The sequence below is a fragment of the Megascapheus bottae genome, chromosome 2, assembly GCF_031878675.1.
Source record: "Megascapheus bottae isolate mThoBot1 chromosome 2, mThoBot2.hap1, whole genome shotgun sequence".
Taxonomy (NCBI): Eukaryota; Metazoa; Chordata; class Mammalia; order Rodentia; family Geomyidae; genus Megascapheus; species Megascapheus bottae.
Genome location: NC_143510.1, coordinates 43,556,640 through 43,584,413, shown reverse-complemented (window position 1 = coordinate 43,584,413; position 27,774 = coordinate 43,556,640). Strand labels below are relative to the sequence as shown.

The 27,774-nt window shown below is 37.4% G+C and overlaps 1 protein-coding gene across 4 annotated transcripts in view; it reads left to right on the top strand.

Annotated features, from left to right (window-relative positions):
• The window catches only part of Nell2 (neural EGFL like 2), a 372,707-nt gene that overhangs the window by 292,685 nt on the left and 52,248 nt on the right, over positions 1-27,774 (top strand). The window lies entirely within an intron of this gene.

Sequence of the window (27,774 nt, the reverse complement as noted above, 5' to 3'; positions counted from 1 at the left end):
CAATGCATAAAGTAATCCAGGAGGAAAATAATGTTTCAAGTTTTAAGTGGACTCTCAAAGCACAGAGCTATTAATAAGGAAGCACTAGACGGGAGAAGGAGGGGGGATATTTTAGGGGTGCATATTCCTGGTTGTGTCCCCAGAGAGGTTCTGTAGAGGTTTTGTAGCTATGATAATTAGCAGCATATTGAGCTGTTACAGAGGGATGAGTGTATTCACCAAGAAGCCCAAGACATCAAAGATCTTATCACTCATTTGGAGTTCATTTTACTGGAGCCGGACACCAAAGCATAGATTTTTAAGGTTATAACCAACCTTGTCTCCAGAATATATATCTCATTTGTATTTTTTCATATATTTTTTATTGTAATTAATAGAAGGGTTTCATGACATTTGCCTGATAGAAGGTGCATTAATTCACATTCATTTGTATTTTTATGCGAGCCATTCATTCATTAGTGTTTATTTTCAAAATATAAAACTCTTTATTCATAAATTACTCTTTATTTAGTCCATGGTAGACTTAGTATTTCTGATGGATTCTGTTGCTGGAAACTTCCAAAAATTGCCTTATCCTGTAAGCCTGGCTGCTTGGAAGACTGAGGTTGTTGGTATTTATAGCTTAAAGCCAACCTAGACAGAAAATCATTTTGAAGATCCTCTTCTCATTGAAGATTGGGATCCAGTGACACGACCTTTGTTCTTAGTGACTAGGCTGCCTAGCCTGGTCCAGAAATGAGACTCTTACCTCATTAATAATAAGCAAAAAGCAGAGCTGGTGGGGTTGCTCAGTAGTAGGAGTGTCTCCTTAGCAAAGACTCTGAGTTCAAAACTCAGTAATGCCAAAATAAACCAGGCTATATGTTGAAGGTGGTATCTACTAGGTGACTAGTTTATGATGCCAAAGTAACTTGCTTTGTCAGATGAGAAACACAGCTTAGGCATGAAAAAATAGAATAAAGTTTTAGATGGGCATCAGTGGTTCATGCCTGTAATCGTACCTACTCAGGAGACTGAGATCTGAGGATTGCAGTTAGAAACCAGCCCAGGCAAGAAAATCCACGAGACTCTTATCTCTAATCAGCCACCAAAAAGCCAAAAGTATAGGTATATCTCAAGTAGTAAAGTGCCAAGCTTGAGCAAAAAAGCTCAAAAACAGTATCTAGGCTCTGAGTTCTATCCCTAGGACTGGCACACACGTGTGCCACACACACACACATACACACACACACACACACACGTTTCAGGATTTGCTTTTAGCTAAAACTTTATTAGTAGTGGTCCTGCTGCTGCTGTTTGAATAGTTCCAATAGCAGGTGTCCACAGAGAGCTGGGTTATTCTCTCTGCTGCCAGTGGTGATGCACAGCTTTCACAGCTCAGCTTATAACAAGCCTTCATCCAGTACAACAGCATACACTCTGCCCCATTTCACTCAAGAGTCATCTGCTTAAGTCAAAGCTCCCAGCTATTCAGAATATTAGACAGAAAATGGTTAGCAGCGGTTGGGAAGTGAAATTCAGAAAGGTACACACCAAAGGTATGGCTTATGTCACTAGATGACATGCTGAACGTTTCTACAAGTACAGTAACACAGGGTTCCAAGAATTCAGCACTATATGGTGAGATGCTTGACTCTTTGTTCTTTTTCCCCCATAATACCTCTCATCTTTCACTTAAAATAAGCACATGCACTTTTTTTTTGAGGCACTATCTTTGAACCCAGAGCTTTTCATTCACTGTTAGTCAGGCACTCTACCATTTCAACCCCAACTCTAATCCTTTTTATCTGTGGTTAGTCTTAAATATCAATATTCTCTCTCTCTCTCTCTCTCTCTCTCTCTCTCTCTCTCTCTCTCTCTCTCTCTCTCTCTCTCTCTCTCTCTGCCCCTCTCTCTGTCTCTCTCTCTCTCTCTCTTTCTCTCTCTCTCTGCCCCTCTCTCTGTCTCTCTCTCTGCCCCCCCCCCCTCTCTCTCTCTCTCTCTCTCTCTCTCTCTCTCTCTCTGTCTCTCTCTCTCTCTTCTCTGTCTCCTCTCTCCTCTGTCTCTCTCTCTCTGTCTCTCTCTCTGTCTCTCTCTGTCTCTGTCTCTCTCTCTGTCTGTCTCTGTCTCTCTCTCTCTGTCTCTCTCTGTCTCTGTCTCTCTCTCTCTCTCTCTCTCTCTCTCTCTCTCTCTCTCTCTCTCTCTCTCTCTCCCCCCCCTCTGTCTCCCCTCTGTCTCCTCTCTCCTCTCTCTCCCCCTTACCCTAGAGGTGATACTCTTACCAAATTTCTTGCCATGCCTGGGCTGGGTTGGTAGGAACATGTCATCGTGCCAAACTTTCCCTGTTCAGATAGGCTGAAGACTTTTTCTACATTGCCTTGGGTTGCCTAGATGTGTGATTCTCCTGATTGCAGCCTCCTATGAAGTGGGATGCCATTCCCAGCTATTGACAAGATGGGTTCTTGCAGGTTTTCTTTCCAGTGTCCACCTCTCTGCTTGCTGGGCTCTATGGGTGGGAGCACAGTGGCTGATCTAAGCACTTTGACTTTTGCCTTGCATTTGGTGCATTATTTGATTTAAAGGAGGTCTGTTTTCACAGATGAAGGGCAAAGAAACATCTGACAAATCACATAGGCCTTAAACCCATTGGGTGATCACACTGACTGAGGGCTTCTGAGCACTAAGGGAATGTAAAAGTTTGGGCATTGACATTTCTTTTGAATTTTATTTATAATTCTTTACTGTACTGCAGGGAAACCATAGAACTGTTTCTCTCATTGATTTTAACTAGAATATGCATATAAATCTACAAGTAAGCCCACTGGATGGTAAAAGATAAAAAGTACATTTAGATTTGATGAATCACACAGGACTCTAGACATTTACTAAGTAAGACCAAAGGAGAATATTCTCAGAAGGTCACAGAGGCTCGATTTATATGTACATAGGATCATCTAAAATGATGTTTATTGAAATGGCCTCCAAAAAATGGAAACAAGAGGGAATTTTTTGGTTATTGTTTTGCCTTTTTTCTTCCTTTGTCTTTTGTCTTGTATGTAAGTTTATCTGTTTTTGGTTAGGGTAAAGGGGAGCACAAAACTGATGAAACAAAGTGTGAACAGATGCAGCTACAACTTGTGGGGCAGGGGAGTCACGAGGGAAACTCTGGAAGAAAACCAGGGAATAGGTGACACTGTTCACAAAGAAATGTACTCATTAGCTGACTTACGTAACTGTAACCCCTCTGTACATCACCTTTACAATAATAATTTAAAAACATTCATAGGGAGTCTCTTTCGTATGTGAGGTTCCTTGAGTGGCATTATTTTCTAACTACAGGCATGCATGAATGACATATAGTGTTTATCAACTTACGTGAAATGTCCAGATTCTGGTAACTCATAGGATTTAAAAAATATTATGTTTTTATTATCTTCAAGTAGTTACACAATCATTTTATAAGAACTGTAACCCCTTTTATTATTTTTTCAACATACCACTTTTCACAATTTTCTTACTTACATAGAATATATATTTCCTACAAAACTAAGTTCATGTCTTGTATAGTGTTTCTTCTCTTCATAGGATTTGATAGATCAAACTCAGACATCTCTAATGTAAGCATCCAGCATCATTTCCCCACCAGACACACAGACACAGACACATACACACACACACACAGATACACACACACACACACACACACACATATCAAGTACCCCATGGACCTCTGTACATAAACACTTGTGATAAGGCAGGCAAGTTTCCTAGATCCAATGTTGGTTGCCATTTCTAGTACAGAGTCTCGATACTGAAATACCATCTTTTTGAGCAGCTATCAATACTATAAGTATGGTGGCGTGGAATTTTTAATATAAGGTTGTCCAAAGAAGTCTAGCGTGAATAATAGCCATTCCATTATTCCTACAGACTATTCTCGCACTGGGGGACAAAAAGCATATGATAAGATTATGTAAATCTGGAATGACATAAATTAATTTAGGTAATGAAATATTTAAGACTGGATAAAAATAACCTTCCAGAATACTTCGGTCTCCCTAATTATCCTTGAACTTTAAATCGTCATGAATACAGTCTGAGACTGACTCTAAGGGGCTGGCAATAGCAGCCAAAGACTTTGAGCGAACAGATGTTGGCTGAAAATCTATGAGAATCTATGAAAGTCGCATTTGCTTGTTCTGTCACCTTAGATAAGTTATTTAACTTCTCCCTACCTCCTTTGTATCACCTTACTTTCACAGTTTAGTTCTCTTCCAATATAGCTATTTATTTTACCACTTACATTAAAAAGACTGAGTTCTGAAGGATTTTAAAAGGCTGTTTTTGCGGTCATAATGTTCCAGCTACATATGAGAAAAAAGAAGCTAGGTAAGTTGAGAAGTCAGGTGGGGTGGGGAGAAGTGAGAGAGAACCATTGAAATAATGACATTGATCAAGATACATTATATTCAAAAACTGACATATTAAATGGTAACCCCTTTGTACATCTTAAGAAGAATACAAAATTAACTAAATTAGTAAATAACTAAAATGAATAGCTATAGTCATCAGTCTTTCTATTCAAAAACTCAGTTTTGTTTTGTATAGATGCTGGTTCTGGGGCTTCAATTCAAGACAGCTCAGGTGCTGTCCCTGAGCTTTGTGTGTTTGTTTGTTTCTGGCTCAGGGCTAGCATTTGACCACTGAAGCCACAGCTCTACTTCTAGCTTTGTGTGATTAATTGAAGATGAGTGTCACGGACTTTCCTGTCAAGGCTGGCTTCAAACTGTCCTCCTGAGATCTCAGCCTCCTCTCCTGAGTAGCAAGGTTACAGGTGTGAGCCACTGCTGCCTAGCATAGTCAAATTATTTTCAGTATGTTTCGTCAAGGACCTTAAATCCAAGAATCCAAACCAGAACTCATGGCCTCTTCCATTATTTTTGCCTCTTCTTCCCTCCCCACCCACCCAAATCAGAAACTTTACTTCTACTCTTTATTTCAGTACATAGCAAGCATGCATACCATGCCTTCAGGGTCAAAGATCAGGAAGTCATTTAACCTCTTCCACATCCAGTGAAGTCCTCGAGATGGTCTCTTTGCCTCATTGTAATCCATTTCTCCCCATTTTTGCTGGTACTCCAGGAATTCAAGTTTTTTATTTTTGTCTCTCTATATTCCAGTCCTCTCTGAATATGAGAGCACAGATCCAATGCTATCATTCCTTGTAGTATTTTATCACACTGTCAGGTGAAAGAACACTTTTCAACATGATATATAAAGCTATTGGTCCATCCAGCTTCAAACTGTTGGTCCATCCAGCTTCAAACTGTTGCTCCTCTTTCTCCTTATTCCCAGGCACTGAACTATGTGAGGATATGGGGTATTATTTTATTCCCTTTTGTGTCTGAGGTATTTTTAAGGGCCACATTTTAGCAGATTTCTATAAACAGATATAAATTAGTGATAAATTAAATGATATGGAAAAATGGTATAGTATCTTACATATTTCCTAGATTTTGTTTGAATATTAAAGAGGACTTCAGGATCACCTGGCTCTTGTAGACAGCAGGGGAGGAGTTAAGACAGATGGAGGAAATTGTGTAAGTATCTCATTGAAGACCCTGACCTGAGATTGAGAATATTCTTTCCCAGTTCAGTATTTGTGTCTTCCCTCCCTCCTTTTATCGATGAACTATTTGCCCAGTAGGTTATCATCCTATCATCCTTAATCATAGCTGTGCCTTTATGATGCCCACACTTTCAGTGGGAGACTAATACTGTTGTTCTTAGTGGTGAAGACAGGACATTTTTCCATCCTCGGTAAGAAAAGCATCAAGATTATCAAGATTCCACATTTAGGAAAGGGCTAGACTTGGCTTACTGAGATTAGATTCTGTCCAAAAGCTTAGAAAGGAGTTTAATTTGAGTTTCTTGTGGTATAACTACCTATTGTGACCACACAGTGGAATCATTGAGGATGAAATAATAGGATTTACTTTTTTTAATTATCAAATCTTAATTTGTGTGATGTTTACCAACTCCAGTTACTTTAGCTAACAAGGTCACCCCAGATTACTCTCCCTTTGTCTGTTTACTCTGTGTCTGCACTTGGTATATCCCAGTAAAAATGATTGGATTCATTTGCTATCTTCACAAAGAAGCTAGTTAATGTATGGCTCCTTCTGAATGAAATATAGTTTTTCATAGATATACAGCATAACTTCATGTTTAATTAAACATCCTAATGTTTCCCATCAGGTGTTTAACTTGGGCTTAGTAGGGAGAGTAATTATTGGATAACTAAATCAAATACATTCAAAATCTATACACCCAAGTTCAACAACCTGATCACTGCCACTCTGTATAATACAATTGCTAAATCTCAGTAAGTGTGTGTCTGATGATATGCAAAACCATCGTTCTAAACTACAACTAAATCAGTAGTGATTTAAGACTTTACACTAAAGGGTTGACAGTTCCCAATAAACAAATGCTGACTTAAATCAAATTAAAGTGTTTATAATTAAGGAAAAGTTGGTGTCAAGTAGCAAAGCTTAAAAACATATACTGAAATACCCAAGAAGAGAGCAAATATTTGGTGATATGTGGTATTTGTCCTTGTGTAAAAATTACAAGTTTCTCTGCCATAGATCAAAACATGGGAGGTGAGTTTTAATAGTTTTAGGAATAGTTAAATGAACATAAATTAAGTTACATTTCTAAAAGTTTTTGTAACTTCTTAATAAGTACTGTTTTGAAATGAAGCTTAAAAATGAGGTTTACCTTTGTGATTGCTGTTCTTAATGTACTATATGAAATTTCTTTTCTCTTTTTTTCCCCTTATGATTAATCTTATGTTGTTACTGTATCTGACTTTGTTACCTGGTATATTGTATATTTGTTTATTTGGTTTCTTTTGAAATAGGGAAGAAAGGGGGAAAACAAGATGATTGTGAGGGAGGGAGAAGAGGGAAAAGGGGACAAAAACATGAGAAGGGGTATCGAGTTTCAAGAAGTAATGCTCCCATTAACTGATGAATATAACTGCAACCCATCTGTACATTATCCCAGCAATAAAATGCAATTAAACAAACATATATATGAGTTACTTTGCTTAAAAAACATCTTCTCCAGGCACTGATGGCTCATGCCTGTGATCCTAGCTACTCAGGAGAGTTAGATTTGAGAATCAACAGTCAAAGTCAGTCCAGGCAGGAAAGATCATGAGATTTTTTTTCATATATTTTTATTGTAATTAATAGAAGGGTTACATTATATTTGCCAGATAGAAAGTACATTAATTCACGTACCTTGATAACCTTTCTCATGTCTTGGTCCCCATTTCCTTCCCCCCCCGCCCCCACCCCTCATCTTGTTTTCCCCCCTTCCCTATCCAATTTCAAATAACCAAATACAAATATATCCAATATATCAGATAACAAAGTAAGATATTGTAACAATATGAGATAATCAAGGGATACCAAAAGAGATGAGAGATAACATAGTACATTAAGGACAACAATCACTCATTATATGGCTTTTGTTTCTATATCCTAGAGGTCCTTTCATTTAGCATCATACTATGTGGCCTTATGTATCTAGGTTTTGCTCTATTACAAATCTCTGCTAGGAGAGACCAAGGTTTCTACTGATTATGACAAATGAGGGAAACCATTGAGCCTATGTTCCTTTGAGTCTGGCTTACTTCACTTAATATGATTTTTTCTAAGTCTTTCCATTTCCTAACAAGTGGGGTGATGTCATTCTTTCTGACAGCAGCATAGAATTCTTTTGTGCATAAATACCACATCTTCTTGATCCACTCATCAACAGAGGGACATCTGGGTTGGTTCCATATCTTTGCTATGGTAAATAGTGCTGCAATGAACATCATTGTGCTAGTGGATTTAGTCTGACCTTGTTTCTGGACAAGTGGGTAAATGCCTAGTAGTGGAATTGCTGGGTCATAGGGGAGCTCTATATTTAGTCTTTTGAGGAACTGCCATACTGCTTTCCATAGTGGTTGAACAAGTTTGCACTCCCACCAGCAGTATAGTAGTGATCCCTCCTGGCCACATCCCCTCCAACATCTGTAGTTACTAGTTTTCTTGATCCTGGTCATTCTAACTGGAGTGTGGTGGAATCTTAGAGTTGTTTTGATTTGCATTTCTTTTATGACCAGAGATGTTGAGCATTTCTTCATGTGTCTATAGGCCATTTTTGTTTCTTCTTCAGAGAGGGAAAGAAGTAAAACTTTCCCTCTTTGCAGATGACATGATTCTGTATTTAAAGAATCCTATAGACTCCACTCCCAAGATCCTTGAGCTGATCCAAAACTTTGGAAGGGTAGCAGGGTATAAAATTAACCCTCAAAAATCAACTGCCTTCCTCTATGCCAACAGTGAGAGGAATGAGGCAACAATCAGGAAAGCAACTCCTTTTGCAATAGCTTCAAAGAAAATAAAGTACCTAGGAATTAGCCTAACTAAGAATGTAAAGGACCTTTTTGATGAAAACTTTAAAACCTTTTTTGATGAAAAAGGAAATTAAAGCAGAACTGAGGAAATGGAAAAACCTCCCATGCTCCTGGATTGGAAGAATCAACATCGTGAAAATGACAATCTTGCCAAAGGCTATCTACAAATTCAACGCAATATTCATCAATATCCCAATGTCATTCTTTAAAGAAATAGAACAGGCAATCAAAATTTCATACGGAATAATAAAAGACCCTGTATAGCAAAAACACTTCTTAGCAGAAAGAACAGCACAGGAGGAATTTCAATTCCAAACTTCAGACTCTATTACAGAGCTATAATCATCAAAACAGCTTGGTACTGGCACAAGAACAGGCCTGAAGACCAATGGATTAGAACTGAGGACCCAGATATTAAACCACAGACCTATGGCCACCTAATCTTTGACAAGGGAGCCAAAAAAATAGAATGGAAGGAAGACACCCTCTTCAACAAGTGGTGCTGGCAGAACTGGTTAAGCACCTGCAGAAAACTAAAGTTGGGTCCTTCTTTGTCACCCTGCACTAGAGGTCATGAGATTTTTATCTCCAGTAAAGTACTCAGAAAAAGCCAGAAGTGGTGCCATGGCTTAAGTAGTAGAACACTAATGTTCAGTTAAAGATGCTCAGTGACAGCACCCAAGCCTTGAGTTCAAGCCCCAGTACTGCCACCCCTCCACCCCCCACCAAAGAATGTCTTCAAGTACACTGAGGCTGGCTGATTTTAGAAGTTTATAATAATAGTATCAGATCGTACGGTGGTTAAAAAAATTTTAGCCATAAGTAGTACTTCCTAAATCCATTCCATAAATCCAAGAGAACAAGGGGCATAATTAATCCCTAACTTCCTGGCTAGTACATCATATGTTACCAGAAAGTTTAAAGCAGCTAGTCAAAGGGACAGAGCTCAGACCCTGAGTTCAAGCTCCATTTCAGCAAAATATTAAATAATTTATTCATAAAACATCTTCAAGTATAGTTTTACCACACTTAGTTTTAAATGTTTAAACAACAGTTTAAAAATATTTAATTTCTGAAATTCCCTTTGTGTTTACTTAAAACCTGCTATGATTTAGTTTTAAAGAAACTCTTAAAATAATGTTTCATGGAAATTTAAGTCTTTGTATTATTAAAGCCAGTGAAAAGTTCTCAGTGTTAGATCTGAGTCAGTCTTCCAAATTCTTCAGGTTAATTGGAAAAAAATACTTCTGACTTTCCATCTATCAGTCCTGAATAATAGATGGAATTATAGTGAGGATTTTTTTCCAGACCCTTATTGAAAGGCCTACCTAATTAACACTGGGAATGAGGACATCTCCTGCAGCCAACACCAAGTACAGAGTAGCTTTCAAGCAGTCAGGGTGCAGGTCTCCAAATGAAATTATTTGAGGAGAATTTAAAGAGATCTTCAATTTTGCTTTAAAAATGGGGCATCCTGTAGCTACTCCGGAGGCTGAGATCTGGAGATTATTGTTCAAAGCCTGCCCAGGCAGGAAAGTCTGTGAGACTCTGATCTTCATTTAATCACAGAAAAAGCCAGAAGTGGCACTGTGACCAGGCCAGCTTTTGTCAACCATATGCACCATAAAATCCAATTCATATTTTTCTCTGTTACATAGGAATATCAATAGTTTAGTGAACTCGGCAATGAATTCACTATCTGCTGTTGAAGACATGTTTGTCAAGAGGTTTTTAGATTATACAGTTGTCAGCATTGATAGAATTCAAAAGAAAAGTCTGCCATTGTGGATGGAAGCATGATTTCCTCATACTTAGTGACTTCTGAGAAGGATAAACGTGGGTCAAATAGTCCTATAGACTATCTAGTGAAACGTGGTGGCAAAGTGAAAATGGAGTGTCACAAACAGTCATGACATAAACTCCATGGAATTTGCTGGGAATTAAGCTGGGATGTACTGCTGCTTTCTTTTCTCTAACCTTTTCTTTCTTTGTAGGAAATTTCTCATTGGTTCTTACTTTGTATTTTTTTCTGGAAGGAGCCACAGAAACTCAGATATAGAATAAAGATAGCAGCCAACTTTCATCTAGCTGATTGGTAACTTTTCCTTTAGAATGCACTCTTTTTTTAAATTAAATGTTTTATTGTTTTTTTTATTTTTCCATATTTTTTTGTAATTAATAGAAGGGTTACATGATATTTGCCAGATAGAAGGTGCATTACTTCACATACATTGATACCCTTTCACATGTCTTGGTCCCCATTTCCCGCCCCCTGTCATCTTGTTTTCCCCCCTTCCTTATCCAATTTCAAATAACCAAATACAAATATATCCAATATATCAGATAACAAAATGAGATACTGTAACAATATGAGATAACCAAGGGAGAGCAAGAGAGATGAGAGATAACATAGTACCTTAAGGACAACAGTCATTCATTATATGGCTTTTGTTTCTATAGAAACATTCTATAGAATGCACTCTTGAAGAATAAATTATAGGTTAGGTAATTTTGTGAGATTTAGACTAAAATATGCATCAGCTTAGTATTATGCTTTTCTGAATATCAATGAATATCAATATCATGAATATTACTAACAGCTATCAAATATATTATATATTAAAATATATATTAATACTAATGCATATTAATAAATAACATCTTGCATCAGGATTAGAAAAAACTAATTGCAAAGGATGGAGAAAAACAGCTTTTAAGAGTTTTCATCTTTTTCTTGAATGTTGATAGCAAAGATGAAAATAACTAATTTTCCATTTTCACATGCTGCCTTTACTTTAGGATAGTAGTTTTAAGAAGCTGTTGGTAAATGGTAGGGGAGTTGAGGAAGTTTTTCTGGGAGGTGAAGGCCCTGGAAAACATAAGAGGATTGGTAAATAAATACTTCATGTCTGATCAGGGATTAAAAAGAATCAGAAAATAAAAATGTAATATGAAAGCTATCCTCGAATACTATAATAAGGACCTATTTAAGTGGCAAGTATAGGTTTTAAGTCAAGTCAAAAATGATCAGTCATGCTTGTGAATAATATAAGTTAAGAAAGGTAACTGAGCTGGGTGTCAGTGGCTCACACCTGTAATCCTAGCTGCTCAGGAGGCTGAGACACAAGGATTTAGGTTCAGGCCAGGGAAGTCCATGAGACTTTTTTTTCATATATTTTTATTGTAATTAATAGAAGGATTACATTATATTCGCCAGGTAGAAGGTGCATTACTTCACATACATCGATACCCTTTCTCATGTCTTGGTCCCCATTTCCCTCACCCCCACCCCCATCCCTCAACTTGTTTTCCCCTCTTCCCTATCCAATTTCAAATAACCAAATACAAATTTATCCAATATAGCAGATAACAAAGTGGGATACTGTAACAATATGAGATAACCAAGGGAAAGCAAAAGAGATGAGAGATAACATAGTACATTAAGGACAACAATCACTAATTATATGGCTTTTGTTTCTATATCCTAGAGGTCCTTCTAGTTAACCATGTGAAAACCAGAAGTGGCACTGTGGTTCAAAGTGATAGAGAGCTAGCCCTGAGCAGAAAAGCTCAGGGACAATGCTCAGGCCTTGAGTTCAAGCCCATGACTGGGGGTGGAGAGGAGGAACAGAAAAGGGAAGAAAGGTAGCTGATATGAGAAGCAAAATTAAGATTCGGAGTTATTTGAATTATAGGACAGTAAAATTGAATAAAATTTGACATTGAGACATCTTTCCTGCTGAGTAATATCAGTTATTAATGAAGGGCTTCACTGTTCCTACCAGTGTTTTGTTTTATGGATCATAATTCTTATCTCTCCCATCGTTAGCCTGTATTTTCTGATGCTAATGCCCTATCCTTTGGTTTTCTCTTTATCTTTAGATGTTCTTTTTTTATTAGTATTATTAGTATTTTCTTGTCCTATCTCTTTTCCTCAGTCCCTCCTACTAGAGAATAGGTTCTTTGAAAAACAGAGGTAGAATCTGCAATTTCTCATTTGGTCATAAGACTGACATTATGCCATTGGCATGTCATTATGACACTGTGTATTACAAGTAGATTAATATTCATAAAATATAAATAAACTCTTTCATTTGGATTAGTAAAACTAGTTGTACAGGATGGAAGAAAAGAACTTTTAAAAGTGTTTATGCTTTCCAAGTTGAGTATGAGTCAAAAAGCATTAATGTGCTAAAACACACTCAACTTAAGTTAATAGAAACAGAAGATATTCAACACTAGAAGTGATTGTCTGCCTGGATTCTCCCTTACTTTTCTATTATAATGTATTACAAAGAAGAGAGATGGGAAGGAAACGTTTTCTGGGTAGTGAAAACCCCGGAAGACATAGTAGAATAGTTGAATAAGCCTTGATGTTGAGTGGAAATTAAAATAACATAGAAAAAAAGAAAGAAACTAAGAATATAGAAATGTGAGATGTGAAGGTCATCCTTTAGTATGTGATAAACTAAAATAGTATGATATTTGGGGTTCTATTTTTCTATATAGCTTCAGAATTAAAAAATGATAACTTTACAGAAAGCAAGCCTTAGCTCCAAGTGGAAAACACACTGCTCACAGGCAGTGTGTGAAAGGAGTGAATCAGCCTGAGTGTTCATACAGAGTCCAGATGACCAGTGCTAGGGACACTGAGGATTTCTGTGCTGAGACTTAATGGCTTCAGTGATTTTTTTTAATGTCTTGGACTGTTGATGTTATAGTTGTTCTTAAGAGTAACTGCTTCAAGTGGGATGTCCACAGGAACTTACTGCGATATTAAGTGCGTGGTGAGTGCGATGAGTAAGAAGGACAAATGACTTAGTAGATACATGGTTTTCTTTCTCTCCTTCTCTCTTCTTTCTTTAGGCTTTTTCATTCTAGCCTGGTTCTTTATCACTTTCATCTTTTTGCTGGTTAGTTGGATATATGTTTCTCATGGATTCTCCTCCTCAGGCTGGCTTTGAACCATGGTCTTCAGATTTCAGCCTCCTGCATAGCTAGGATTACAGGCGGTGCCCGGCCATCGCAAAGTATTCGAGAGAACTGTCCCAGGGACATTCTAAACAGCTTGTTCCCCCCAAACCATCCAGAGAACTTAGATATGCAAGTAATCTCATAAAATATTATTGTTTTAATTGTTTGGATATGGTTAAACAGTTTCATAGAAAGAGGAGATACAGCACTGGACAATTTCAGGAAGCCCTTGAAATAGGTGTAACAGATATGCTCATTTTGGTCTGTGACAACTGAGACAGACAGGTGTTAACAGTTTGTTTTCTCTTTGCTATCTGGTCTCACACAATCAGAAAGTGTCAGAACCAAGTCTCACTAGACCTGGTTTAAAAGATAAATGTATATATATATAGGTGGTGTGTATGTGTGTGTGTGTGTGTGTATGTATATATATACACACACACATATATATAATGGAAAATACCTTCTTGATTTATTATAGTGAAGAATATTTTAATTATATTTCATTAAATAGTGTTAGCACTAGTCTTGTATCTGGTAGACATTCTTTAAGTTTAATGGAGTTACAAAATAATTTTCCCGTGTGAGTGCTGTAAGACATATCATAAGTTTGGATATAAATTATAGAGTTATTATCTTATGGGTCCAGTTAGAATGTGGTTACAATCAGAATCACTGTACTTCACCTGATTGAAGGTTCTTGGGATACACAGAGAAGATCAGAGCTTTTGAGTCTTATATTTGCTTCAAAGCAAATTATTTAATAGTATTAGTAGTAGTAGTAGTGGTAGTAGTAGTATCACTGTAGCTGTACAAATGAGTTGCGATTCCACATGTCAGTTTATGAGCATAGCACATCTTGATCCATGTTACCCTCCCATCCTTCTCCCCCATCCCTCCCATCACTGAGTTCCATGTTCACATATGTACATGGAGTATTATAACAATTCTCCCACCCTCCTTTTTCCAAAATGCTTTTCTCTTGTGTCTCTTGGCCCAGCTTGAGTCTAAGAAAAATAATTACTCAAATAATTGAACAGATTTAAACCTGATTTAAAAAAATTAAAATCTTTCCCCTAAGAAACATCCATGTAATACCTTCAAAGATAATTACTCTCTGATAGATACTTCATACTTCTGATTTTTAAATAAAACTTCATTGTGGCTGTCTATGTGTTTGAACCTAAAGTGGCACCTTCTTTTCTTAATCAGAAATTTTAAAAATAAAACTTTTTGAAGGACCAGTCAGAAAATTCAAATTGGAAAGAACATTGACTTAACATTTACCAAAAGCTAGCTGTAAATGTATCATGCTTTAGAGAATAGAAATCTAACGAACAGATCAAAATCTATTTCTCTAGGGTCGGGAGTTCCAAACCTGTATTGGATACAGTAATAAACAATAAAGAAAGCCCCTGAGAAATGCCTCAGAAACAAAACATAAGTTACGACTTCACCTAGAATTGACAAGGTAGTAGGAATTTCAAGATATTTTCTGTTTTCTTTTCAAAATTAAAATGAAATACTGACTATCACCTAAAACCTCTCTTTCTTCATTTATTTATTTGTTTGTTTGTGGGTGTTCCTGAACTGGGACTTGAACTCAAGACCTTTTATGTGTGTCCAAGGGGAGAAGAAATTGAGCTCTGCGAACATCTGGAGCAGGAGTACTGTTAGCTGAAGGAACGTAGTACAAAACTATAAACTACTGGCATCCCTTGATTCAAATATTTCTATTCCTGCTCACCTAAAGATACAGGCAGTCAAGTTTATAATATAAATCTTATATTACTATGTCATAAGAGAAGGTAACTTCTTTTTGTTTTATCTCTAAATTCCAAACTAGCATAAAGTTGATTAATTATTTTGTTCCAAGGTAGAGTATATTTTAAGAGTTTCTCCTAAAGTTAAAAAAATAAATAAGGAATGGTTGGCAAACACCAGTGGCACACACCTGTAATCTTAGCTATTCAGGATGCTGAGATCAATGGATTGTAGTTCAAAGCCATCCCTGGCAGCAAAGTCTGTTAACCACCAAATAAAAATGAGAAAACAAACATACACAAACAGCTGTGGAGCTGTGGCTCAGTTGGTAGAGCACCAGCCTTGAGCAAAAAAGCTCAGCAACAGTGTCCACACGACTGAGTTCAAGCCCCAGGACTGGCCCAAAACAACGAAAAAAAAATTCAATGAGAGGTTTATACAAATGTTAAGTGATTATCTTTGGAATGCAAGGCACTATTGCACTTTCTCCACTTTCTAGTTTTCTGTTCATATTTACATGATACATTTTCAAAGTCTTTTCCAATTTATTTTTTAACCAAAATTTGCTCAGCTTTGTGCAAGTAATACACATTTGATGAAAATAAGATAAAAGAAAACCCTTGATACCAAGAATGTCTATGAATGGAAGGGCTCTGCGATTGTGTGGTCCAGAGAGGAGTTTCTTAGCAAGTAATGACTGATTTCCCATCAAAGTAGCCATCTGAACATCTGATTGCAGAATGTCTCCAGGTTGAGCATTCTATATCCGATTTCCTCACAAAAAAAGGATGATTACTTTATGGACAATGGGAGTATTTCTGCAGTATAGATAATTCCTACATGGAATAATTTTACAAACATTTTCCTTTGCATTATTAAAGTCTGTCTCAGAGACCTCAATTACCCTTAGCTGTATTGTTTGCCAGTCCTCCGTATCTATTAGTTTCACCCTAATTATTTAAATCTTCTTCCTTCTCATTCTTGTTTCCTGTGATTATCATAAATCTTCCTTTTAAGTTGGAAACTTTATTTTAAATGTATGCTCTGTCTTGGCTCTTTCTACTTTGCTTCCATAAAAATGTTTTGGTCTTCAATTTTATTTCCTAAAGACCTGCAGTTTTCAGTTTCCATTTGTGTTGTATTTTTCTGCCTTTTTTTGAATCTTCTATCATTTGCTTAATATATTTTGATTAACCACTTGGGGGATATTTCCGTTTCTGAATTACATTATCTTGTGGGTAAATTATTTTGTCTTCTGGTTTTATTTTTGTTTATACATCTTGATACCATTCCTTATTTTGTACAATTTTGGTCCAGCTTCTCTCTTTGATTTCTTTTTGTATCATCTGTACCCATTGCAGTTGTAGTTTGAATAGTTCATCAATATTATGTGAAAATTAAGTCATTCTGATAGCTTGAGATGGGTCCTAATCTTCCAGATTAACCTTCTGAATCTTTGGATCTGCCATGTGTGTATTTGTCTTTTATCTTCTGGGTATCAGCCCAATCTGATTCTTTCCTCACTTCTGATTTCACCACTTCAAGTTAGTTCCACGTTGGCAAATCAGGGAGTATTAGGGAGAAATCTCAGAATGTCAAAAGTCTCCTCTCCAGTATAGCTTCTTGGAAACAGAATAGAAAGAGGAATTGGCCATGTCACAAATGTGCAGCTACACACACACACACACACACACACACACACACACACACACACAGTATCATGGACCAGGCTTAGTAGCACACATCTGTAATCACAACCGGGGTAGGACAGTCATGAGTTCAAGACTATTGCATGCTACATAGTCAGACTTTACCTAAAACTAGCAAAAACTAAAATAAAATGCTATCTATAAGTAAAATATGATGGTCTCATTCAGGATTTTTCAGAAATTTTAAGCAATGTATTCTATTGCCAGTAAAAAGGCATATTTACTTCTGGTCTCTCTGTCCTCTTGTTTTTTTAATTTATTGTGCTTACTATAATGTTTTCTGAGTATAAACTGCATATCATGTACCCTGAGTATGGGATGTGAGGAGTGAGTGAGAAATGGTGATATATTTTGTGTGTGCTAGTCCTGGGGCACATACTCAGGCCTATCCCCTAGCCTGTCTCCAAACTGGAGCTCTACCACTCGAGCCACATATCCTCCATGTCTGGCTTTCTGCTGGCTAATTGGAAATAAGGTCTTTTGTACTGGGGATGGCTTTTGAACCTTGATTCTCTAGTCTCAGCCTACTGTGAGGCTTGGATTACAGTGTGAACTATGGTTGCCCGGCCTGTGTATGGAATTCTTGTCAATATTGAGCCTCCAGTTTTTATTAGCATACACTTGAAAAGTCAGAAGATCACTCATTTCTGTGATGAGAGAAGTAGTACTCTATAATCAATTTTCTGTGTAGTTTATTTCTGTTACAGTGTTGGGATTGCCTAAGGTTAAGGCTGAGAATATCCGATACTCCATGTATAGTTTGAAATGCTTTGAGTCTCATTTTAGTATTTCAGTTAAAAAAATTAACAAATATCGAAGGAACAACATTGTGCATAAAGTCAATTTATTCGCTCATTTGATAAATTGAATGCAGAAAGTCTCCCAAAGGCTGGAGATAGCTCTGATAAACATGACAAAGTGACTTGCCTTACAGAATTTTTCTTTAGTTTGATAGCGGTAACAGTAAGCCTGTGAAAAACTTAATTACCCAATTGAATTCTGCACAGATACGCTCCACTGTAATCACTTACCATTTTTCACTCTGCCGTGGCTGATCTGAGCTCCGAGACCGCATGCTAGTACATGCAGTACATGCGGATCGCTGACCCTGGGTCTGCATTGTGTGCTCTGGTGGCAGCCCCGCTCACGATGTGCTGAGCTAAGAAGGTGCCACTGTGTGAACAGGGCAGATGAGTGGTGAGAAGAAGGGAGGGCAAATGTACGCACTATCTTCACTGTACAAATGTGAATTTAGAAGCAGGTAACCTGAGGAGAGGGGTGTGGTGTGAGAGACAGGGGAGAATGATGGAAGGGGTCACACAGTTCAGGATACATTGCCCATATAAACTAACATGTATAACTACATCAGGATAATAAAATATTATATATGTATGTGAAATGAATAGGTGAAGCTATAAAAATGGTCCTGTTTATGACACCCCTCCCCCATCTAAAGAGAAGAACAGCAGACTATTTAAAGGCCATGTCACAGCTACATTGTCCACTTGCTTGGAAAATGGCTTTTGTTCATGCAGCTGTTTGAGAGCAATTCTTTGTAAGATTCTACCTGGCCTGTGTCTCTTTAATATATAAATCTGGGCTGTGCTTCTAGCCTGTTAATAAACACAATAGGGTTGCTCTGACCTTGATTCCTTGTGAAAAAAAAAAAAACCAATAGGACTGTCACTGCAGCCTCAGTGCTTGCTCCAGATATCAGCTGAATTTACAAAGACACAAGAGCAATACCGTACAGAATTTTGTTAAATTTGAGTTGTACATAATGTACTTCTCACCACATGTACATCATTCACTAATTGACACCATATGATTTTACTCAAGTATGAGTATGTAAGCAGTTGAAATTTCAAGGGCAAATTGGCAGAAAGCTGAAGAAGAGACCATTTTGGTGATTTTTTTTATTGTAATTAGTAAAAGGGTTACATGATATTTGCCAGATAGAAGGTGCATTAATTCACATACATTGATACCCTTTCACATGTCTTGGTACCCATTACCCTCCCCCCAACCCGTCTTGGTTTTCACCCCTTCCCTATCAAATTTCAAATAACCAAATACAAATAAATTCAATATATCAGATAACAAAGTGAGGTACTATAACAATATGAGATACCCAAGGGACAGCAAAGGAGATGAGAGATATCATAGTACATTAAGGACAACAATCATTCGTTATATGGCTTTTGTTTCAATATCCTGGAGGTCCTTTCAATTAGCTTCATACCATATGGCCTTATGTATCAAGATTTTGCTCTATTGCAGATCTCTGCTAGTAGAGCCCAAGGTTTCTACTGATTATGACGTATGAGGGAAACCATTGAGCCTAAGTTCCTTTGAGTCTGGCTTACTTCACTTAATATGATTTTTTCTAAGTCTTTCCATTTCCTAACAAATGGGGCGATGTCAATCTTTCTGACGGCAGCATAGAATTCCATTGTGTACAAATACCACAACTTGTTGATCCACTCATCAACTGAGGGACATCTAGGTTGGTTCTATATCTTTGCTATTGGTGAATAGTGCTAGTGGATTTAGTATGCCCTTGTTTCTGGATGGTTGGGTAAATTGGTGATTTTTTTTTATTAAATTTTTTTATTGTAATTAGTAAAAGGGTTACATGATATTTGCCAGATAGAAGGTGCATTAATTCACATACATTGATACCCTTTCACATGTCTTGGTACCCATTTCCCTCCCCCCCCCACACCCCCCACCCGTCTTGGTTTTCCCCCCTTCCCTATCAGATTTCAAATATCCAAATACAAATAAATTCAATATATCAGATAACAAAGTGAGATACTATACCAATATGAGATAACCAAGGGACAGCAAAGGAGATGAGAGACAACATAGTACATTAAGGACAACAATCATTCATTATATGGCTTTTGTTTCAATATCCTGGAGGTCCTTTCAATTAGCTTCACATTATATGTCCTTATGTATCAAGATTTTGCTCTATTGCAGATCTCTGCTAGTAGAGCCCAAGGTTTCTACTGATTATGATGAATGAGGGAAACCATTGAGCCTAAGTTCCTTTGAGTCTGGCTTACTTCACTTAATATGATTTTTTCTAAGTCTTTCCATTTCCTAACAAATGGGGCGATGTCATTCTTTCTGACAGCAGCACAGAATTCCATTGTATACAAATACCACAACTTGTTGATCCACTCATCAACTGAGGGACATCTAGGTTGGTTCCATATCTTTGCTATGGTGAATAGTGCTGCAATGAACATTGTTGTGCTAGTGGGTTTAGTATGTCCTTGTTTCTGGATGGTTGGGTAAATGCCAAGTAGTGGAATTGCTGGGTCATAGGGGAGTTCTATGTTTAGCCTTTTGAGGAACTGCCACACTGCTTTCCATAGTGGTTGAACGAGTTTGCACGGTGATTTTTTTTTAAGGTAGTATTTTTAGCTGCGCACACCTGTAAATCCTAGCTACTCAAGGGAGGCTGAGATTTGAGGATGATATTTCAAAGCTAGAATGGACAGAAAAGTTCATGAAATTCCTACCCGAATATAACCAGCAAAAATAAAAATCCATGAAAATAGAACTGTGGCTCAAGTTGTAAAGCACCAGCCTTGATTAAAACAGCTAAGAGACAGCATCCAGGCCCCCGTTCCAGTACTACATGGGTGCACGCATGTGTGCATGCACACACACACACACACACACACACACACACTCTTACATGAAGCAGTAAATATAACTTTGTGAGGCAGATCTCCAAATTTTATGATTCATAAAATTAATGTAAACTATCTTGTTTAGTTTAAATTTAATTAAGTATTGATGTGTCCCATGTTATTGATACTAACAGGAAAATACATGGCAAGCAAGTTTTAACCCGATTCCTCATCCCTAATTAACTGCGCTGAATTGTCAGTGACACTTGTGTCCAGTGTCACCTCCTTTGATGGCAGTGGCCATATAATAGGAGGCTGTCAACATCCTAGGTGTCTTTGGGCTGCGATTGATCCATTTTTGACAACAATAGAGAAGTTAACAGGGTTTCCTGGTGAATCAGTCACCGGAAAAGATGCTTTTCCTAATTGGGCCACACTGCTCATGACATCACACCACGACTAGATTTCCTTTAGCTCATGTTTAGCAGAACCTATGCACAAATCAATGGGGGAGCAGGAGCCTGGAAAATTACATACTTGAAGAATTAATGAACTATAATTCCATATTACATTCTCAATCACACAGTACCTCCTTTTCATTAATGGAATGAAATTGGTTTTCCATAGACAGCATACTTTTAAAAAAATGCAATCATGCTTTGGCGCAGATTTAAAAAGAAAAAAGGTGCTTTTTTAAATAGGGCTTGCTTTATCATGAAGTATGTCAATGGGAAACTTTATATAGAGAAGAATTTATCTGTTATATTAATGCGACCTGTTGAAGGGCCTTGAAATCAGGCTTTAAAAACTCTGACTGGAAATTATAACTAATTTCCTAGGCTTTGTTTTGTTTTTAAATGTGTCTGTCCTCGGGGTTGAACTCAGGACCAAGGCACTGTCCTTAGACCTTGTTGCTCAAAGCTAGTGCTCTACCACTTGGGCCAGGGCTCCACTGATAGCTTTCGGGGGGTTACTTGGAGATAAGAGTCTCTTGGACATTCCTGCCTGGGCTGGTTTAAAACTGAGAACCTCAGATCTCAGCTGCCTTAGTAGCTAGGATTACATGAGTGAGCTACTGCGTGCATGGCAATTTTTGAAAAGTTTTTCCATTGCATCATTATTCTTCTAGGATCCAAAGACTAAAAGTCCTCTTAAATATAATGTTCTTCCTTTAAAGAATCATTGTGAGTCTAAATATTACAAATCTTTTATTTACTCATTTTTCTTTATGGTATTACTATACTTTTTGAACTCTTACTTGCTCGGCAGGCCATCTCCAATTTGGGCCATGCCTGCCTCCAGTCTTTTACTCTAATTATTTTCAAATAGGCTCTTGCATTTTTGCCTGAGCTGATCTTGGACTGCAGTTCTCCTACCTCCATCTCCTGTGTAGCTAGGACTACAGGCATGAGCTGCCATTTCTGGTCCACATTAAAATCTTCTAAAAAGCCATTAATAAACTCAATCCATATTATTGTCATTTATTGGGCCTTGATTATTTTAGATAAAAAATCATTCACCATGGTAGGCACATAACAGATATTTATAATTAACACATTGGCTACATTTCAGCATGCCATGTGTGGTTTTGTGCATGTATATGTGTTATGTATACTTAATATGTGTGTGAGTATATAATGGAAGTCTACACATTTAAATTATATTTCAGAATCACAAATGAGCAAAGGGCAGGCTAGCTTTGTAAAAGTTGAGTTCTATTCAGATTCATGCATCTGTCAGAAATAATTTTATTAACTTCTGACAAGTTATTATGATTACATGCCTCAAATGCTAGCTAGACTTTAAGAATCAGGTCATATTATTTTTCCTTTCTAAGTTATTCTCTTTAAAGTTCTCCAGTGATAAGTATAATCTAGTGATTGTACAGGATATAATACTTCCATTAATCAGATGCAAGAGTGTTTATGCTTCTATCCTCTTGCTCTTCTATTTTATTTCCATTATATTAAATCACAAATTGAAATTCAGTCAGAATAGAACTAATGCATCTCAAATGTGAGATATAACACAATTACATAGAAACTTGATACACAGTTTTTGTTACTAAGTAAACCATAATTTGGAAATACTTTTTGTAAGGTTGTTTTCTCACTAGGTAATTTTGTACTTTTTCCTGAAATTATTATAATCCAGTAGGTATTAGATGTTTCCTTAAATAAACTGAATTAGATTTCCTCACACCAAGTCATATTGAATGTTATTCTTTTACAGTCTTAAGCATTTTTTTCCTTTTCATTCTTCCTTTCATCAACAAAGGCTGTGTGTGTGTGCACCTGTGTGTGTGTGTGTGTGTGTGTGTGTGTGTGTGTGTGTGTGTGTGTGTGTGTGTGTGTACCGGGGCTTGAACTAAGGGCATGGCACTGTCCCTGAGATTTTTCACTCAAGATTAGCACTCTGACACTGAGATGTTCATCCATTTTGGGCTTTTTGTTGGTTAATTGGAGATTAGAATCTCATGGACTTTTCTGACTGGGCTCAGATCTCAGATCTCAGACTCCTGAATAGGTTGGTTTATCAGCATATTTCGATTACTTATTCAGACTTAAAAAAAAATATGTGACTATATACATGCTAACCAAGCTAAAGAAACAAATAAACTTGGAGGGAAAATTATATACACAATTCTAAGCCATGTAAAAGATTCAGTGGGTTAGTCCATTTGTGTGTGTGTGTGTGTGTGTGTGTGTGTGTTAATATTTACTTAAGTAGATGCCAAATAAAACATAGGAAATCTGTGCATGATAGCTTGATTACTTCCCTTATAACCAATCCCGATTCTAGATAATATTAACCTGCTGTTTATGTTATTGCATCTCTATAACATTATCTTCTCTTTATTTAGTGCTATCTGTGAATACTAATTATATACTAGATTCTAGAGTTTTCCATTTGAATTTTTCTTCTTTTCTTCTTTCTTTCTTTCATTCTTCCTTTCTTTCTGCCTTTCTTTCTGTCTTGCTTTTTTTTTTGTTGTTTAATGGGGCTTGAACTCTGGACCTGGGCACTGTCCTTGAACTCTTTAGCTCAAGGCTACCGCCCTACCCCTTGAGCCACAGCACCACTTCCAGTTTTCTAGTGGTTAATTGGGCATGAGAATCTCACAGTCTTTAGTGGGCTGGCTTTGAACCATGATCCTTGGGTGTCAGCCTGCTGAGTAGTTAGGACTATAGGCATGAGCCACTGCACCCAGCTTTCTTATTATTATTTTAAATTTAAATGTTTTCTTGGCCAAGAGTTTGGCCTAGTGGTAGAGTGCTTGCCTAGCATGCATGATAGACCTGGGTTTGATTTCTTGGTACCACATACATAGAAAAAGCCAAAAGTTGTGCTGTGGCTCAAGTGGTAGAGCTCTAGTTTTGAGAAAGCCCAAGGACAATGCTCACGCTCTGAATTCAAGCCCCAGGACTGACAAATATATATATATACATATATATATATATATATATATATATATATATATATATATAGTCTGCTTTCAAAATTTTTTTTGCCAGTCCTGGGCCTTGAACTCTCTCAAGACTAGACCGCTATCACTTAAGCCACAGCACCATTTCTAGCTTTTTGCTATGCAGTGGTGCCAAGGAATTGAACCCAGGTCCTTGTGCATGCTAAGCAAGCACTCTACCACTACGCTAAATTCCTGGCCCCTTTTAAACTTTTTATATTGTTATTATAAAGGTGATGTAGAGAGGGGTTATAAGTCAGAGTATATTTCTTTGTTAACAATGACACCCCTTCCCTTGTGCTGTTTCCCCTGCTATCTCCATTCGTTGTCTTCATTGTCTTTCCTGTTCATTGACTGTCTCTGTCTGTCTGTCTGTCTGTCTGTCTGTCTGTCTGTCTGTCTGTCTCTCTCTCTCTCTCTCTCTCTCTCTCTCTCTCTCTCTCTCTCTCTCTCTTTCTCTCTCTTTCCTCCTCTCTCTTTCATTCAAGTGTATTTACTGGATTTTTTTTTTCCAATCCCAGGACTTGATTTCAGGGCCGGAGCATTGTCCTTGGGCTTTTTCAAGGCTAGAGCTCTACCACTTGAGACACAGACCCATTTCTGGCTTTTTCTATGTATATGTAGTACCAAGGAATCGAAGCCGGGTCTTCATGAATGCTAGGCAAGCACTCTACCACTAGGCCAAACTCCCTGCCCCTATATTTTTAAAACTTATTTTATAGGTAACATAAATGGAAAGGGGTAAATGTTGAATAAGTAAGAAAATAAGTCAGGGCCATAGGGAAATCTCAAGAAGAGGAGGGAGGGGTTACAATGTCTAGTTCATTTTCCACAGTGTCCCATGGGTACCACTGCTTCATTTGTTCACCCCTTGTCCCTCCACTTCTGTGCCCACATTGTCCTAAGACAGATAAATTAATAAGAGAAAAAAGAAAGAAAAATAACCTCCATAGAAAAGCCTCTTGTCTCCATTGTGTGGGTTTCCTTTGGATAAGTATTACCCCAGGTGACCAGAGGCCTGCGTCCCTTTGTGTTCCTCCACAGGAGGTCCTCCTTTGCTTGCACTGTGAGTAAATGCCTACAGACCTGTTTAGTTCATCTCCTCCTGAAATGAGGTGAGCTTGGCTTATCTCCCTTAGCGATTTGTTCCAGGTCCATTGATTTCCCTGGAAATTATCTACTATTATTGCTTCTCATGGCTGGGTAATATTCCACTGTGTTTAGGTAGCACATTTTTTTTAGAATCTACTCATCTTAATGGAGGGCATCTGGACTGTTCGCACTACTTGGCTATTGTGAATAGTACAACAGTGAACTTGGGTGTGCAAGTGTTTTTACAGTATCCTGCCTTGTGATATTCTAGGTAGATGCCAAGGAGTGGTATGGCCTCAAATTTATTTTTCCTTATTTAGACAGTAAAACTTTATATCTGCTTCATAGTATTATAAGACTTAAACATAGGTGCCTTGTTAGCACAGTAGGTAGCTCGTTAGTCTCATAAGACTTAAACATAAGAAACATTCTCTTGTATGTGAATTAATGCACCTTCTATCTGGCAAATATCATGTAACCCTTTTACTAATTACAATAAAAAACAAAAAAGGAAAAAAAAAGAAACATTCTCTTTTCGATTCTTATATTTAAGTCCATTGTACTTCCTCCTTTCTTTCCATAGAGCACCTCAGAAAACTTGTGTTCTTTTTTCAGAAAATATTGTACCTCCTTTTATGAGTCTTAAATTATAGCTGGGCACTGTTGTCTCAAGCCTGTAATCATAGCTACTCAGGAGGATGAGGTCCTATCTCTCTTATGAATACAGACGCAAAACTCCTCAATAAAATATTAGCCAATAGAATCCAGAAACAAATTTAAAAAATCATACAGTATGATCAAGTAGGCTTCATCCCACAGATGCAAGGCTGGTTTAACATTCACAAATCAATCAGTGTAATACATCACATCAATAGAGCTAAGGATAAGAATCATTTGATAATTTCTTTGGACGCGGAGAAGGCATTTGACAAAATACAACATCCATTCATGTTGAATAGAATGGATAGAAAAATAGGAATAAGAGATACATTCCTCAAAATAGTGAAAGCCATATATGAAAAACCTACAGCCAGTATTATACTAAATGGTGAAAAACTGGAACCATTTACCTTAAAATCAGGAACTAGACAGGGATTCCCACTCTCTCCACTGCTCTTCAATATAATGCTGGAACCCCTAGCCAGAGCAATAAGGCAAGAAAAGGACATCAAAGGGATCCACATAGGGAAAGAAGAAATTAAAGTATTCCTATTTGCAGATGACATGATCCTCTACTTGAGTGACCCAACAAACTCCACTCCCAAACTTCTAGAATTAATAAACTACTTTAGCAAAGTGGCAGGATACAAAATTAACCTTCAGAAGTCAGTAGCCTTCTTGTACTTCAACAATAAACAAACAGAAGGCCAAATCAAGAAAATGATCCCATTTGCAATACCCCCAAAAGAATAAAATACTTAGGAATATACTTAACTAAAGAAGTAAAGGAATTATTCAATGAAAACTATAAAAGCCTAATGAAAGAAATTAAAGAGGACACTAGGAAATGGAAAGACATCCCATGCTCATGGCTAGGGATAACCAAATGGCTATATTGCCAAAATTGATATACAAATTCAATGCAATCCCCATCAAAATCCCAAAGACATTCTTTACGGAAATAGAAGATATAATCCAAAGATTCATATGGAACAAGAAAAGACCTAGAATAGCCAAAACAATTCTAGGCAAAAAGCAATGCTGGTAGTATTACAATACCAGACTTCAAACTCTACTATAGAGCCATAATAACAAAAACTGCTTGGTATTGGCACAGAAACAGACCAGAAGATCAGTGTAACAGAATAGAAGACCCAGAAATAGAACCACATACCTATAGTCAACTTGTATTTGACAAAGAAGCCAAAAATACACAGTGGAACAAACACAGCCTATTCAATTATTGGTGCTGGCAAAACTGGGCAGCCACATGCAGAAAACTAAAAATTGACCCTAGCCTTTCGCCATGCACAAGCATTAACTCAAAGTGGATCAAAGACCTCAATGTCAGACCGGAAACCGTGAAACTGCTACCTGATAAAGTAGGAGAGACACTGGAACTCATAGGAACAGGCAAAAGATTCTTGAACAGAATCCCAGGGTCACAACAGATTGGAGAGAGACTCAATAAATGGGACTACCTAAAAATAAAAAGTTTCTGTACAGATAAAAACATTGTCGCAAAAGTAGAGAGACAGCCAACCAACTGGGAAAAGATATCCACTAACAATACATCTGACAAATGCTTAATATCCAGTATCTACAGGGAACTCAAGAAACTAATCCCCCCAAAACCCAATAAACCATTCACTAAATGGGCAAGGGAACTAAAGAGAGACTTAGCAGAAGAAGAGATTAAAATGGCAGAAAAGCATATGAGAAAATGTTCATCATCTATGGTCATAAAGGAAATGCAAATAAAAACAACCCTAAGGTACCACCTTACCCCAACAAGAATGGCCAAAATTTTGAACGCAGATCATGACAGTTGCTGGTGGGGTTGTGGAGAAAAAGGAACCCTACTACACTGCTGGTGGGAATGTAGACTAGTTCAGCCACTCCGGAAAGCAGTGTGGAGGTTTCTTAAAGAACTGAAAATCGACCTTCCGTACGATCCCGCCATACCACTTCTGGGCATCTATCCTGAACATCATGACCCAAGATATT